The 15,451-nt window shown below is 41.1% G+C and overlaps 1 protein-coding gene across 1 annotated transcript in view; it reads right to left on the bottom strand.

Moving 5' to 3' along the window:
• The window catches only part of TBCEL (tubulin folding cofactor E like), an 81,811-nt gene extending 68,306 nt beyond the window's left edge, over positions 1–13,505 (bottom strand). Inside the window, exon 1 of the mRNA XM_049856802.1 lies at positions 13,295–13,505. The gene's annotated coding sequence lies outside the window, so the exon portion shown is untranslated. The remainder of the gene's footprint in view (positions 1–13,294) is intronic.
• Positions 13,506–15,451: the final 1,946 nt, after the last annotated feature.

Below are 15,451 nucleotides of genomic sequence, written 5' to 3'. Positions count from 1 at the left end.
GTATTTTATATAAATATCATATATTTATATTTATCATAAATATAAATATTTATTTATATATAGATGTTTAAACAAATAAAATATATTTATATATTTTATATAAATATAAATGTCTATATTTATCATAAATATCATGTAAATATGTATTTATATACAAATATTTATTTATATTTATCATATAAATAAAACACAAGAACCACATGATTTTATCAATTGATACAGAAAAGGCATTTGACAAAGTTCAGCACCAATCATGATAAAAACTCTCAGCAAAATAGGAATAGAAGGAAAATTCCTGACTCATAGCGACCCTAGAGGACAGAGTAGAACTGCCCCATAGACTTTCCAAGGAGTGCCTGGCGGATTCAAACTGCCGACCCTTTGGTTTGCAGCCGTAGCACTTAACCACTACGCCACCAAGGTTTCCATGTATATAATGGATTACATTATTTGTTTTTCTAATGTTGAGCCACCCCTGCATACCTGGTCATGATGAATTATTTGATATGTTGTTGAATTCTACTGGCTAGAATTTTGTTGAGGACTTTTGCATCTAAGTTCATGAGGGATATAGGTTTGTGATTTTCTTTTTTTGTGGAGTCTTTACCTGGTTTTGGTATCAGGGACATGCTAGCTTCATAGAATGAGTTTGGGAATATTCTGTTCTTTTCTATGCTCTGAAATACCTTTAGTAGTAGTGGTGGTAACTCTTCTCTGAAAGTTTGCTAGAACTCTGCAGTGAAGCTGTCTGGGCCAGGATTTTTTTTTGTTGTTGTTGGGAGTTTTTTGATTACCTTTTCAATCTCTTCTTTTGTTATGGGTCTATTTAATTGTTCTACCTCTGTTTGTGTTAGTTTAGGTAGGTAGTGTGTTTCTAGGAGTTCATCTGTTTCTTCTAGGTTTTCAAATTTGTTAGAGTACAATTTTTCGTAGTAATCTGATATGATACTTTTCAGTTGGGTCTGTTGTAATATCGCTCATCTCCTTTCTTATTCAGGCTATTTGCGTCCTCACCTCTTTTTCTTTTGTCAGTTTGGCCAATGATTTATCAATTTTGTTAATTTTTTCAAAGAACCAGCTTTTGGACTTGTTAACTCTTTGAATTGTTTTTCTGTTTTCTATTTCATTTAATTCTGCTCTAATTTTTATTATTTGCTTTCTTCTGGTGCCTGTGGTTTTCTTTTGTTGCTCTCTTTCTATTTGTTCAAGTTGTAGGAATAATTCTTTGATTTTGGCCCTTTCTTCTTTTTGGATGTGTGCGTTTATTCATATAAATTGACCTCTGACCCCTGCTTTCACTGTGTCCCAAAGGTTCTGACAGGAAGTGTTTTCATTCTCATTGAATTCTATGAATTTCTTTATTCCATCCTTAATGTCTTCTAAAACCCAGTCTTTTTTGAGCAGGGTATTGTTCAGTTTCCAAATGTTTGATTTCTTTTCCCTGCTTCTTCTGTTATTGATTTCTACTTTTATGGCCTTATGGTCAGAGAAGATGCTTTGTAATATTTCAGTGTTTTGGATTCTGCTAAGGCTTGCTTTATGACTTAATACGTGGTCTATTCTAGAGAATGTTCTATGTGCACTAAAAAAAAAGTATACTTGGTTGCTGTTGGGTGAAGTGTTCTGTATATGTCATGAGGTCAAGTTGGTTGACTGTGGCATTTAGATCTTCCCTGTGCCAATGGCACTGGGTTTTTGGGTAGTCTTTATTGTGCTGCTTTCTGGATGTCCTGTCCTTCACCAAAAGTGGTTGTGTTGAAGTCTCCTACTGTAATAGTGGAGCTGTCTCTCTCACTTTTCAATGCTGTTAGTTTGTTTTATGTATCTTGCAGCCCTGTCACTGCGTGTATAAATATTTAATACGATTATATCCTCCTGGTATATTGTCCCTTTAATCATTATATAGTGTCCTTCTTTGTCCTTTGTGGTGGATTTAACTTTAAAGTGTAATTTGTCAAAAATTAATACTGCCACTCCTGCTTTTTTCTGATTGTTGTTTGCTTGATATATTTTTTTCCATCTGTTGAGTTTTAGTTTGCTTGTGTCTCTAAGTCTAAGGTGTGTCTTTTGTAGGCAACATATAGACAGATCGTGTTTTTTTATCCATTTTGACAATCTCTGTCTCATTGGTGTATTTAGTCCATTTACATTGAGTATAATTATAGATAAGTATGAGTTTAGTGCTGTCATTTTGAAGTCTTTTTTTGTGTGTTGCTGAGTTTCTTTTTCCCACTTAATTTTTTGTGCTGAGTGGTTTATATATTGTCTTGTCCTCTTATTCATTGTTGTTGATTTTGAGTCTCTATTTTTTTCTTGTATTTTGTTGAGTAGGATAGTTAGTCTCCTTTGTGGTTACCTCACCCCTATTTTTCTAAGTTTAAACTTAACTTTTACTTCTTTATATCGCCTTGTTTTCCTCTCCATATGAAAGAGCTATATTTTACTCCCTCTTTGTTGTTTTAACATTGTCCTCTTTTATATAATAACATCACTGTTTCCCTGTTGTGAGCGTTTTTTTATCTTGATTTATTTTTGTGATTTCCCTGCCTGGGTTGACATCTGATTGCTCTGTCCAGTGTTCTAATCTTAGGTTGACACCTGATATTATTGATCTTCTAACCAAAGAATTCCCTTTAGTATTTCTTATAGTTTTGGTTTGGTTTTTATGAATTCCCTAAACTTCTGTTTATCTGGAAATGCCTTAATTTCACCTTTATATTTGAGAGACAGTTTTGCTGGATATATGATTCTTGGCTGGCAATTTTATAAGTCATCCCATTGCCTTCTTGCCTGCATGGTTTCTGCTGAGTAGTCCGAGCTTATTCTTATTGATTCTCCTTTGTAGGAGACTTTTTGTTTATCCCTAGCGCTCTTAAAATTCTTTTTCTTTGGTTTTGGCAAGTTTGATTATGGTATGTCTTGGTGACTTTCTTTTAGAATCTACCTTATGTGGAGCTCGATAAGCATCTTGGATAGATACATTCTCATCTTTCACAATATCAAGGAAGTTTTCTGCCAACAAATCTTCAGCAATTCTCTCTGTATTTTCTGTTGTCCCTCCCTGTTCTGGTACTCCAATCACTCATAGGTTATTTCTCTTGATAGAGTCCCACATGATTCTTAGTTTCTTCATTATTTTTCTAATTCTTTTATCTGATTTTTCTTCGAATATATTGGCATCAATTGCTTTATCTTCAAGCTCACCAATTCTGCCTTCCACTTGCTCAGTTCTGCTCCTCTTTCTATTGAGTTGTCTAATTCTGTAACTTTGTTAATCTTCTGAATTTTTTATTGCTGACTCTCTATAGATTCTTGCAGCTTGTTAAATTTTTCATTATGTTCTTGAATAACCTTTTTAATTTCTTCAACTACTTTATCTGTGTGTTCCTTGGCTTGTTCTGCGTATTGCCTGATCTCCTTCCTAATTTTGTTCCTGATGTCTTTAAGAGTTCTGCATATTAATCTTTTGAAATCTGCAACCAGTAATGCCAGGAAGTCACCTTCATCCAGAAAATCCATTGATTCTTTGTTTTGAGAGCCTGTTGAGGCGATCATGGTCTTGTTTCTTTATGTGACTTGATATTGACTGTTGTCTCTGAGCCATCCAGAAGTTATTGTATTGCTTTATCTTTTGTTACGGCACTTTTCTACTATATCCTAGTTTATTGCTTTGTTTTGTTTTGATATGCCCAAATGGGTTGCTTGAGTGAGCTACGTTGATTATTTTCGCCTTTGAATCTCTGACACCCTGTCACCAGATGGCTACAGTTGTTACCAGATTTATCAGTCTAGGAATCCATTAACTTTTCTTGTATGAATTCAGCTCAGGTGTCCAGGTAGCTGATCATTAAGTGTGTGGTACAGACTCTGTCTTACAGCCTTAGAAGGGCAGGGGTGATTGATGTAGGTACCGGTATTTGGTTGCAGCAGGAGGTCATGCTCTGAACAAGGCAGGAGGCTGAGAACCATCCCCCGAATATATGTGAGGAATGCGCAACCCTGTTCCCTAGAGCGTACAGGTGGGTGGGTTCTGCAGAAGGACCACAGGCACCCAGTGCTTTTCTTATATGGGCTGGGAGGTACCAATTATCCTTGGACCCTTGTCATGGGTGGCTGTGTGACCTGAGTGGAGCCACCAGTCCTTATGCCCCCTGATGTGGGCAGGTGATGACTCTATTTAATAGGCAAAGCAGTGTCAAATATCAAACACCCACCCCTTTATCGCACAGCTGAAACAGTTGCAGTCTGCCAACAAGTGCCTATTCTCCTGAAATAGGCCCACACAGGTCCATGTATGGGGGAAAGGTATTCCACATCCACGGACCGTTTATGCCTGGACAGGAGCCGCTTCTGTCCTGAGCTTCGCCGGTTAGTGGAGCTGGCAAATTATCTTTTCACCCACTTGTGAATTTATTCCAAGGCCAGGAGGATGGCTCCAGGCACTCAACATGGCCTATCTCTGGCCCAGGGAAGTTAATAGCCACTGAAGACGGCTTGGGGCTGGGGGGCGCGGTAAAATTACACAATTCCTTAAATTTTCCCAAGAGCACCATTCCTCTCTGGTTCTGGAGGTGTGAGCACGGTGTGTGGCTGGCTGCTTCTCCCTGAGGAAACTGCTGCCGAATGCTACCACCAGCCACTCCCGGGAATGGTGCCTGAGGGATCCCAGCAATTCAGGTCCAGTAACTCCTCTCCGCTTCTGAACCGTCTCTCCTTGCTGCTGCCACTCAATACGTTTTCTTACCTTGCCTTTGATGTTCAGGGCTCCTAACTTGTCATAAATATAATCATTTCACTTGTTTCTTCAGGTCTTTGTTGTAAGAGGGGTTGCAGGAAGCGTCTGGCTATTCCGCCATCTTGGCCCCACCTTAAGTCCAGTTTTGAATGACTGATTTCTCAGAAATAGATGGCTGGGCATTTCTTCCAAGGCAACTCTGGGTGGGCTCTAACCCATTCAGATAGCAGCTGAGCATGTTAACCATTTGCACCATCCAAAAACACCATGGAAAATAACGGACCACTGTCTAGTAAAGTTCAAGATGCATATACTGGTGGAGCAGCAGTTAAGAGCTCAGCTGCTAATCAAAAAGTGGGCCATTCAAACCCACCGGCCACTCACTAGAAACCCTACTCTGTCCTATAGGGTCACTATGAGTCAGAATCAACTCGACGGCGGCAACAAGTTAGACTTTTTGTTTCTTTTTAATGATCCAGCAATTCTACTTCTCAGTATGAATTCTTGAGGCACTTGTACATGTCCACCAAGAAACCAGCACAAAAATGTCCCTAACAACAGCATTTTTTGAAGTTACAAAATCTTGGGGAAAAAACCCTTATATCCCAGAACAGGCAATTGGTGAAATAAATTGTGATACATTCATAATATAAAATGTTGCACAGCAATGGAAATTAACCAATGATAGCTAACGAACATCAATGACTTTTACAAGAAATGATAAATGAGGGGAATGCTAATCATAACACTATACACAGTACAATCCCATTTATACATAATTCAAAAACATGGAAAATTAATCATTTTATTGTTTAGGGTAAGATACATGGTAAACACTATTTAAAAAACAACCCAAAGAATAAAAACCACAAAATTCAAAATAGTAGTATCCTTGGAGGGTGGGGTAGGGGTGTGTATGATCACGGAGAGGCACATGGGGCAAAAACATAACTCTTGATTCCTTCCCAAACCTGTTCCTCCTTCTACTCTTTCCCATCGAACAAGTTGTATCTGACTTCTCTTCCTCTCACACCCTCATGTAATTCATCAGCAAGACCTATCAACTCTACCTCCAAAATATCCCAGTTCTTTTGATCCCTATTACTGTTGTTCAAGCCACCATCAACCTCACCAATAGCCTCCTACCTGGTATCTACATAAAGCAGCTGAATGAACTCTTCAGAATTTAAATGAAATCATGTCCTTTAAACTCTCCAATAGCCTCCCTTCACACTTAAAATGAAATCCAAACTTTTTAAACTAGTCTTCCAGGCTTCATTTACTCTCATCTCTTCTTGCCTCTCTAACCTCACCTCCTTCCACCCTTCTCATAGCCCACTATGCTTCAGCCACATAACGGCTTTCTAATTCTCAAACCCACCCAGCTCTTTCCCCTCTAAGAGACTTTGCACCTGCAGTTTCCTCTGTTAGGAATGTCCTTTTCCTGGTTCTTGGCCTGGCTGGCTTCATTAAGGCATTTAAAATTTCAACATAAATGTTACCTCCTCAAAGGGGCTGCCTCTGGCCACCACATCAAAAATAGCACCATACCACCAACAATCACTTGTCATCATTTCACCTCTGTTTTCCTAATCACAATCATTAGTTTAGGGTTCACTGGTTTAAGGTCCCTCTCCACTAGAACGTAAGCCCCACAAAAGCTGAGATGTGTCGGTCCACTTCAGCATTATATGAACAGAGCCTGCCATGTGGCGCATGGCAATAAATACCTGTTGGATGAACGAAAAATAAATTTTACTTTGGATAAACATGAAGTTTTCATGTTTCACCTTCTGACAGTGAAATGGGAGTCATGGACACCAAAGAGAAGTATGGCAGAATGGGAAAAAGGGAAATTTTGAAAATTACTGGAAAAGCATTAACCTAAGAACAATTTTCAGCAGTCCTTTTCTCAGCAGTACTAGTTACGGGTCACATTCCTAAGGACATTAATGAAAGTTTCACATGGCCACAGAGTCCTGAGTTTTGGAAATGTACCATCTGTTTAAATCTCCTGCTTTTACCAGAGCACTGTGATCAAGAGCACGAGCTTCAGCTAGCCCTAAGTTCAATTATGACTCTGCTGTGAAATTTCAGCAAGTTACTTAACTCTCTATGCCTGCTTCCTCATTTAGAAAATGTAGTGAATAATATGACATCATAGTTATTGTGGAGATTAAATGAAATAACATTTTTTAAGCATTTAGTAGGTGTCTGACATGTAATAAGTGCTCAAGAAATTATAGTCACCATGATGATGCTGATAGCTGAGAGCAGGGATGTCGAAACAAATGGTGAACACAAACCTGATAACAAACATCCCCCGTCTCTAGCAGAGGATTCACTATACACAATGTACCAGGAACACACATCAGGACTAAATCATTTTCCTCCAAGAAGGAAAATATGCACAAAGGTAATACATAACAAGTATGAACAGGACACTTTGAGAATAACTGTCTTCACTGAGGTCAGTCACACATAAAACTGAGTCTTGAGAGAAATGTGCAGGAATTCACCAGAAGAAAAAGATGGGGGAAAGCATGTGTAAAGGCACAAATGAGTCAAAGAGTGTGGCATGCAAGAAAAAGTGAGAAATGTAATGCAGCTGGTGTGGAGTGTATGTGGGGAGAAGGCAGGAAGATTAAGGACTGCCAGGTAATGGCCAGAGGGTAAGTGGTTAAAGTCCTCTGTTTAAAAATTTGGACTCTGTTCCTCAGGCAATGTGGAAATGTATGAGAAAAAAACTTAACATCCTATGTGACACTAATCCTTCTAAAGAAGGCAAAACACCTTTATAACTTTAAATACAATATATATGCTCTGTCTGTTGACCTAAAAGAGAAAACAAATTTTAAGCCTGAATACTTGAAACTGTATCAGCAATTTGCTTATTGACAACAACTGACATGGAACGTATTCTCACAACCCTGTTTTTCATTACTATCATGCCTACTGATACCATACTAATTATCATCACAACAGATAAAACCTATTGGGAGTTTATTGTGCGCCATGTACTGTGTTGTTTTACATGCATTAGCTTGTTCAGTTCTCACAACTTTATGGGATACTATTATTAACCCCATTTTACAGATGTAAAAACTGAAGCAAAGAGGTTATGGTCACACACCTACTAAGTGACAGAGCCAGGATTCAAATCTTGGCCATCTGACTTCAAAGCCCTAGAATTAAACCAATCTGCTGAACTTTGACATTGCTTGATTCATTTACGTCATTCGCTGAATTATTTGTGTTTAACTACTGGTTAAGAGCTCACGTGCTAACCAAAAGGTCAGCAGTTCGAATCCACCAGCCGTTCCTTGGAAACCCAACGGGGCAGTTCTACTCTGTCCTATAGGGTCGCTATGAGTGGAAATCAACTCAGTGGCAATGGACTTGGTTTTGGTTTACTGTAATTTAAAGCATCATACTAAGTCAGTGATCTTTAAATTTTACTGTACAGAAAAATCACCTGGGCAGCTTGTTAAAATGCAGGCTCCCAGGCTCTACCAGATTTTGAGTCAGTAAGTCTAGGCTGGGATTCAGGGATCCACACTTTTAACCATAATTTCGGTCAATTATGATTCACTTGGTCCATGAACTACACTCTGATAAACCATGTGCTAGGTGTCCTAGAAATTCAAAGATCTTTCACCTGCCTGGCCTCTAGGAGTTTACAATCTAAAACAGGTACAAATAAGGTACACAAACAATATAAACCGATATAGGAAAAGTAGTACAGACAATACAAGCAAAAAAGATTTCAAGGAAAAGAGGTCGCCTGAAATGAGTAGGATTTCATGAAGGCAACACATTCTATGCAGAGACTTGCAGAGATGTTATTCACAAAGTAAGATACAATGAGTGGAATGGAGGATCTACATTTAGGAATTAAATGATAAAGTCATAAAAGGAAAAGTGTAGGAAAGCTGTAGAAGGCCCTGAATGTCAAGGCTTGAGGAACTGATGGAAAACCAATTGAGATGTTTCAACAAATGGATGTAACACTAGAAGGGCTCACTCTTCTTATCAAATAATATCATTAATATCACATGCAAGTTAAATTTTGCTGAAAGTAATTCAAAAGTAGTTGCAACAGTACATCCACAAGGAACTGCCAGAAATTCAAGCTGGATTCAGAAGAGGATGTGGAGCCAGGTATATCACTGCTGATGTCAGATGGATCCAAGTTGAAAGCTGAGAATACCATAAAGCTGTTTACCTGTGTTTTATTAACTATGCAAACACGTTCGATTGTGTGGCTCATAACAAATCATGGGTAACACTCAGAAGAATGGAATTCCACAGCACTTAATTGTGCTCATGAGGAACCTGTACACAGACCAAGAGGCCATTGTTCACACAGAACAAGGGGATACTGCGTGGTCTAAAGCAAGGAAGAGTGTGCGTCAGGGCTGTATCCTTTCACCGTACTTATTCAATCTGTATGTTGAGCAAATAATCTGAGAAGCTGGACTATATGAAGAAGAATGTGGCATCAGGATTGGAGGAAGATTTACTAACAACCTGCATTATGCAGATGACGCAACCTTACTGAAAGTGAAGGGGACTTGAAGTACTTCCTGATGAAGATGAAAGGCCACAGCCTTCAGTATGGATTACACCTCAACAGAAAGAAAACAAAAATCCTCACAACTGGATCAATAAGCAACATCATGATAAATGGAGAATAGACTGAAGTCGTCAAGGATACATTTTATTTGCATCCACAATCAACGCCCATGGAAGCAGCAGTCAGGAAAACAAAGGCTGAACTGCATTAGGCAAATTTGCTGCAAAACACCTCTTAAAAGTGTTAAAAGATGTCATTTTGAGGACTAAGGTGTGCCTGACCCAAGCCATGGTATTTTCAATCGTCTCACATGGACGGGAATGCTGGATGATGAATAAGGAAGACTGAAGAACTGATGCCTTTGAATCATGGCGCTGGTGAAGAATACTGAAAATACCATAGACTGTCAGAACGAACAAATCTGTCTCGGAAAAAGTACAGTCAGAATGCTCATTAGAAGCCAGGATGGTGAGACTTTGGCTCACGTACTTTGGACACGTTATCAGGAGCGACCAGTCCCTGGAGGATATCACTCTTGAAGCAAAGGGTCAGTGAAAAAGAGGAAGACCCTCAATGAGATGGACTGACACAGTGGCTACAATGAGCTCAAACATAGCAGTCACTGTGATGATGGCACAGGACCAGGCAGTGTTTCATTCTACTGTTCATGGGGTTGCTATGGGTTGGAACTGAATCCAGGGCACCAAACAACGTATACATGTAACTCTTTGCTGTCGAATTCACTATAGGACAGAGCAGAACTGCTCCACAGGGTTTCTGTTTTTATGCAAATAATACACAACAGGTAAAATTAACTGGCATAGCTACTTACAAATATACCTTGTGGGAAGACAGGTGCAGTTGGCTAACAAAGATAGAAGATGAGCATTATTTGCGTAAAAATATGGTACACATAATATGAATGAAAGGACATTTTTCAGAGCTATACGACCCTATCTTACATAAAATTCTAACAAATGTAAGCACAGGCAGTTCCCAGATTACAAATGAACTTCGTTCCTACGTCTGTCTTTAAGTCTAATTTGTACATAAGTTGGAACAGTTAGATATGGTTCATTCATATCTAATGTTGGTTAGTCAAATGTTTTAGTATATAGTATATAATGTACCTTTCTATGCATAAAAAGCATTAAACACTTGCAGATACACTAAAATACCTTTAACGTCATGATACAGTAATAATGTTTTGCTGCACGGCACAAAGTAGCGCTCCTTTATTACAAACCACTGTATGTACCTCAAATTTTTAACATAATAGACTTTAAAGGGGTTGGTTCGAAACAGGTTATCCTCATGGTTGTACTTAAATCAGACGTTCATAACCCAGGGATTGCCTATATCTGACTTTCAAACACAAGTTTGAAAGCAAAGGTTTCAAGGCGGGAAAAGCTCGCTATAAGTAGACATACTTACAAAATGAAAACTCAAAAAGCAAACAAACTAACAAACACACACATACAATCACTCAGGCTAAATTCACCACAATTCTTTATTGTCAGGTACAAATTATTCTCCAAAAACTGAAATCAATAAAGAATTTTCCTTAATGTTTCAAACAAAAAGAAAACCTTTTTTAAAAACTAAATATTTTTTTAAATAATAATATCTACCTAATTAAGAGAGATACTTTTTAAAGGATGGCTGATACATGCCAACACAGCATTTGTCATCAGTAACCAAGATACAGTCAAAGGCAAGAAAGATATATTTTGTAGAACACAAAGTTTGAAGATGAGAGGATGCTTTCATAAGGCATCTATCTAACTAATCAACAGTGTAGCCTCATTGATTAAGTTTAATTTGGTAATCCTTTCCTGGTGGCTGTGCCTTTGAATGTCATGTTCCAAACAATACGCACTCATCCTCAACAAAGATCAACACGAATAAACTGGTCTTAGACATATACCCTACAAATACACCTATTGGTATTAGGCAACATCACTTGACACTCAACTTCACAGCAATAGGCTCTGTGACAACTTTTTAAAAATACTTTAAACAAAGCAATACATGAAGCCCTCTCTCTTTGTACACCAACACTTATTAACTTTTATCCATTAAAGGCCCTACCTATTTTATAAACAGAAGAAAACATCATTTCCATGGAGGAAACTTAGGTGTTAACTAACTCGGAAGTTATACCTAAGTTTATGACTAAGTATAAAATAAAGACTAAATCCCTGAACCTTACACCTTCAATCACGTAGCAAAAAATATACCATATAACAATTACCAGAGTCTGAACAGTCTGGGTTTCAACTTGAGATTTTGTAAAGAGAAAAAAAGCACATTAGTGTATTTTTACAACACTGGAACATTAAAATAAAATTATCACGTAGTGATAAATGGAACTAGGCATCTCACATTTGTCAGATGCAGTAAAGGCTAAAGGGAAAGTAAAACACGCACACATTTCAAAAACTTCATCAAATGATCAGGCAGCATTAAGATATCAAAGATTAGATTCTGGTACTTAAGAAAACAAGGGTCAAATATGCTACATGTTGTAAACATTAAGCAGTCAATTGCACCTGGCTGTCCCTACTTCCCTCCCCCGAACATCCCCCCCCGCCCCGCAAAAAACTCACCTTTGCTCTCTACAAACTTATACCGTGGGGTCACTGATTGAAGTCCAACAAATGTGTCTAAGAGACAGTGTTTTTCAAACTGCAAGTTGTAACCCAAAAATCAATTTAATGGATTTAGGGCAGGATTTTTTTTTTTTAATGAAACAGAACAGACTAGAATAGAAAACATTACAACACATTACATTTAAAAAGGGCTTATATTGTTTTGTGGAACTTTGCAATCACATGTAGGTGTGTACTAGATCGTGATGAAAAATGTACTTCTTACTGTGGAGCATGATAAAAGAAAAAGTTGGAAAGCTACTCCCTAACACCTCGGGACAAAGGCTGAGTGTTTTCATTAGTCCTCAGCACCTACAGTCTCTTTGCTCAAGATGGACCCTTGGAAACCAATTTAAGAGCCCCAGGTCAGGACAGAGTACTGGGACATGCCCTTGCTAAGGCTATATTTAGACCTGAAAGGATAGCTAGCTTGCCTGAAACAGCTCTAGGCGGTTGCCTACCAGCTCTCTGCAGCCTAGCAACCTTCAGAGTAGAGCTCCTCCTTCCTTCACTGACCGTGAACAGTTCATCACTCCCAACAAACTTTCCTTAACTACAATTCTAGAATCACTGTGCATTTCTCAAAATGTCTTCGTAGAGGATTTAGAACACTCTCTTCCTCATTCTCAACTGATAAGCTCCTCCACACAGGTCTTGACACTCCCCTCAAAGATCCCAGGACAGACTACTCTCCTCCTCCTCCCAGTCCCTGTCTTATTCCAATCTTCTCATTCTCAGATCTCCCAACTTGGGGCAAATCTATTCTCCCCAAAGCCCTTATTTACCTACCGCACCCTTTTTTATCACCCCCGGGGTAGAAACCGACCTAGTGTTTTAGAAACCTGGGAATGTTCCCCTCCCCTCCTCTGCCCAGCAAACCTCCCTGGAGACACTGCCCCAGGGGTGACTCAGTGGTTCAGGGACGAGTTTACTAGTTCTTCAGCAGCCCCGGACACGTCTCCACCGCAGCCAGGGGGCATCCCCCCATCCCCCAAGCCCATGGAGCACAGCGAGCAGCCTTGAATCTCCCAGGACCGCAGACAAGGTCCCCACACCCCCTCCTCCAACCCGGGGTCCGGCCTCCCTCTGCCACCCCGGGCCCTCCCGCTCCGCCCCCGTCCCGGAACCAGGCCAGGCTCCATCCTCCCCCAAGCCCGGGGAGGTCTCCCATCCGTCCCGCTGCCCCAGGCCGGCACCCTCGCGCTCGGAGTCCCCTCCCCGGGCCTCCTGACACTGCGCCCTAGCAGGAGCGGCCTCCCCGCCGCAGCCCCGGAGGGGAGCGCCCGGGGCCCCGAGAACCCGGCAGAGCCGGCAGGCCTAGGCTCCACTCACCCCTCAGCCCGGGAGGCGGGGGAGCTGCTGCGGCGGCTCCTCCGGCGGCTCTTCTCCTCCCCCCTCCCGGCCTCCGCCGTCGCCGCCCCTCGGCCTCCGGCCTGGTCCCGGCCGGCCGCGGACCGGCACCGCTTCACCGCGTCCCCCACTCCGGCCGCCCGAGCCCAGTGTCCTGCATTGACCCGGAAGCAGCTTTCACGGCCCAACAACAACACGTGACCCTGCCGCACGTGTCACGTCCGCTGCGTGAATGGGCGGGGGCGCCAGAGGAGCAGGTCCTCTCCAACCTAGCTGGGGTTCCCATGGCGACGGGGATGTCTGTACAGGGCTGGGCTTCGCTGGAAACACACCTCCTCTCCTGCGCTTCTCTGGCTTGTCCAGGTGAAGTGACACCTCAGGTGCAAAGGAGGAGTACAAACTGGCACCTCAGAGAGAGATAGGGGCCTGTCAGACCAGAGACTGAGGCGGCTGAGAGGTTGCTGCCTCACAAAAAGGAGCACTGGGCTGCACCTCTCTGGACAGACCTGGAATCGTGTTCTGGCTTTGTCACTAATTTGCTCTGTGACCCTGATCAAGTCGCTTCCTGTCTCTGGGTACAGTGTCCTCAACCACAAAATGACGAAATTATGCGAGGTGAACTGTCGGCTGTAACTTAATACTATTCCATGATGCTCATCAGGATATGGTAGCGCTCTGGCCGTTATTGTGTCCCCTTCACAAGGCTTGTGCCATCGTGAGGTTTAATACTCCAACACCAATGTAATAATTGTTGGTGTTAGTTGGTGTGGAGTTGACTTGTACGCATGGCGACCTTATTTATGTCAGAACAAAATGTTGCCTGGTCCTGTGTCATCTTCACAATCATTGGTATGTTTGAGTTTATTGTTGTGGCTGTTATGAAGTGCCTTCCAACTTAGGAGCTAATCTTCCAGCACTATATAGGACAATATTCTGTTGTGATCCATAAGGTTTTCATCGGCTAAGGTTCAGAAGTAGATCACCAGTCCTTTCTTCCTAGTCTGTCTTACTCTGAATGCTCCACTGAAACCTGTCTGCCATGCATGACCCTACCGGTATTTGAAATACTGGTAGCATCCTAGTGGCGTAGTGGTTAAGTGCTACAGTTGCTAACCAAAGGGTCAGCAGTTCGAGTCCACCAGGTGCTCCTTGGAAACTCTATGGGGCAGTTCTACTCTGTCCTATAGGGTTGCTATGAGTCGGAATTGACTTGACGGCGCTGGGTTTTGTTTTGTTTAGCATAGTTTCCAGCATAGAAGCCACCACAGTACAACAAACTGACAGGATGTAAATGTAATAATAGTAGCTGCCATTTATGGAGCCCCTTTTAGGCACCAGGCAATGTACTTATGCCATTTCTAGTTTTTACAACCTTCTAAAATTAGGTATTTTGTAGAATTGAAAACTGAAGTTTAAAGAGGACCACCCAGTTAGTAAAAGTGACCAGGCTGAGATTTGAATTCAGGTCAGCCTAGTACCACGTGCTTCATGTTATACCATACTCTCCTAGGTCCAAACACATTACATGTGACTGTTAGGCTATGCTTGCTTCTGTACTTCTTTATCTGTTTCTTTTGCAGGAATGTACATGGAATAGGAGTGGTTCTGGCTGCTCCTGAAGAGAATTTAGCTGAAGTGCTAAGAGTTGAAGGGGTCTCCATGCATAAGGTGTGTGTGCTTTCATGTGGCGTGTGTTGGGAAGGGGGCAGGAAGGTTATGGGGTGCATGCTGCACATCTATGTATTGGTTTCTAGACAGTTATTTAGGGGGGACCCAATGACAGCTTACCACCATCAGTTCCCAGGGACTTGTTGTTTTGTTTTGTATTTCCTTAACCCATAGGTAGGACTTAGAGGGGTTAGAGAGAAAACAGCTAAAGGAACTGATTATAGAAATCTGAAGATAAAGGAGGTGAGCCAAGCAATGTGGTTTAGGTTGCCCAGGTTGGGGCTTTCCTCTGCCTTCCACGATGAGCTGAGCACTCTTTTGGCACTTTAAGTATTAATGGCTTTGGAAGCACCAGGAGCATTGGCACGACCACCTTCAAGTGTAGTCTCCGTGCGGAGGACCATGAGAAGGGTAGAGCTGAGTGAAGTATGCAGAGGAAGAAGAATAAGGTGGATGCGGCATAAATAGTTT

This window comes from Elephas maximus, chromosome 17 (genome assembly GCF_024166365.1).
Source record: "Elephas maximus indicus isolate mEleMax1 chromosome 17, mEleMax1 primary haplotype, whole genome shotgun sequence".
In the NCBI taxonomy this organism is placed as follows: domain Eukaryota; kingdom Metazoa; phylum Chordata; class Mammalia; order Proboscidea; family Elephantidae; genus Elephas; species Elephas maximus.
This window is presented reverse-complemented; position numbering and strand designations above follow the sequence as displayed.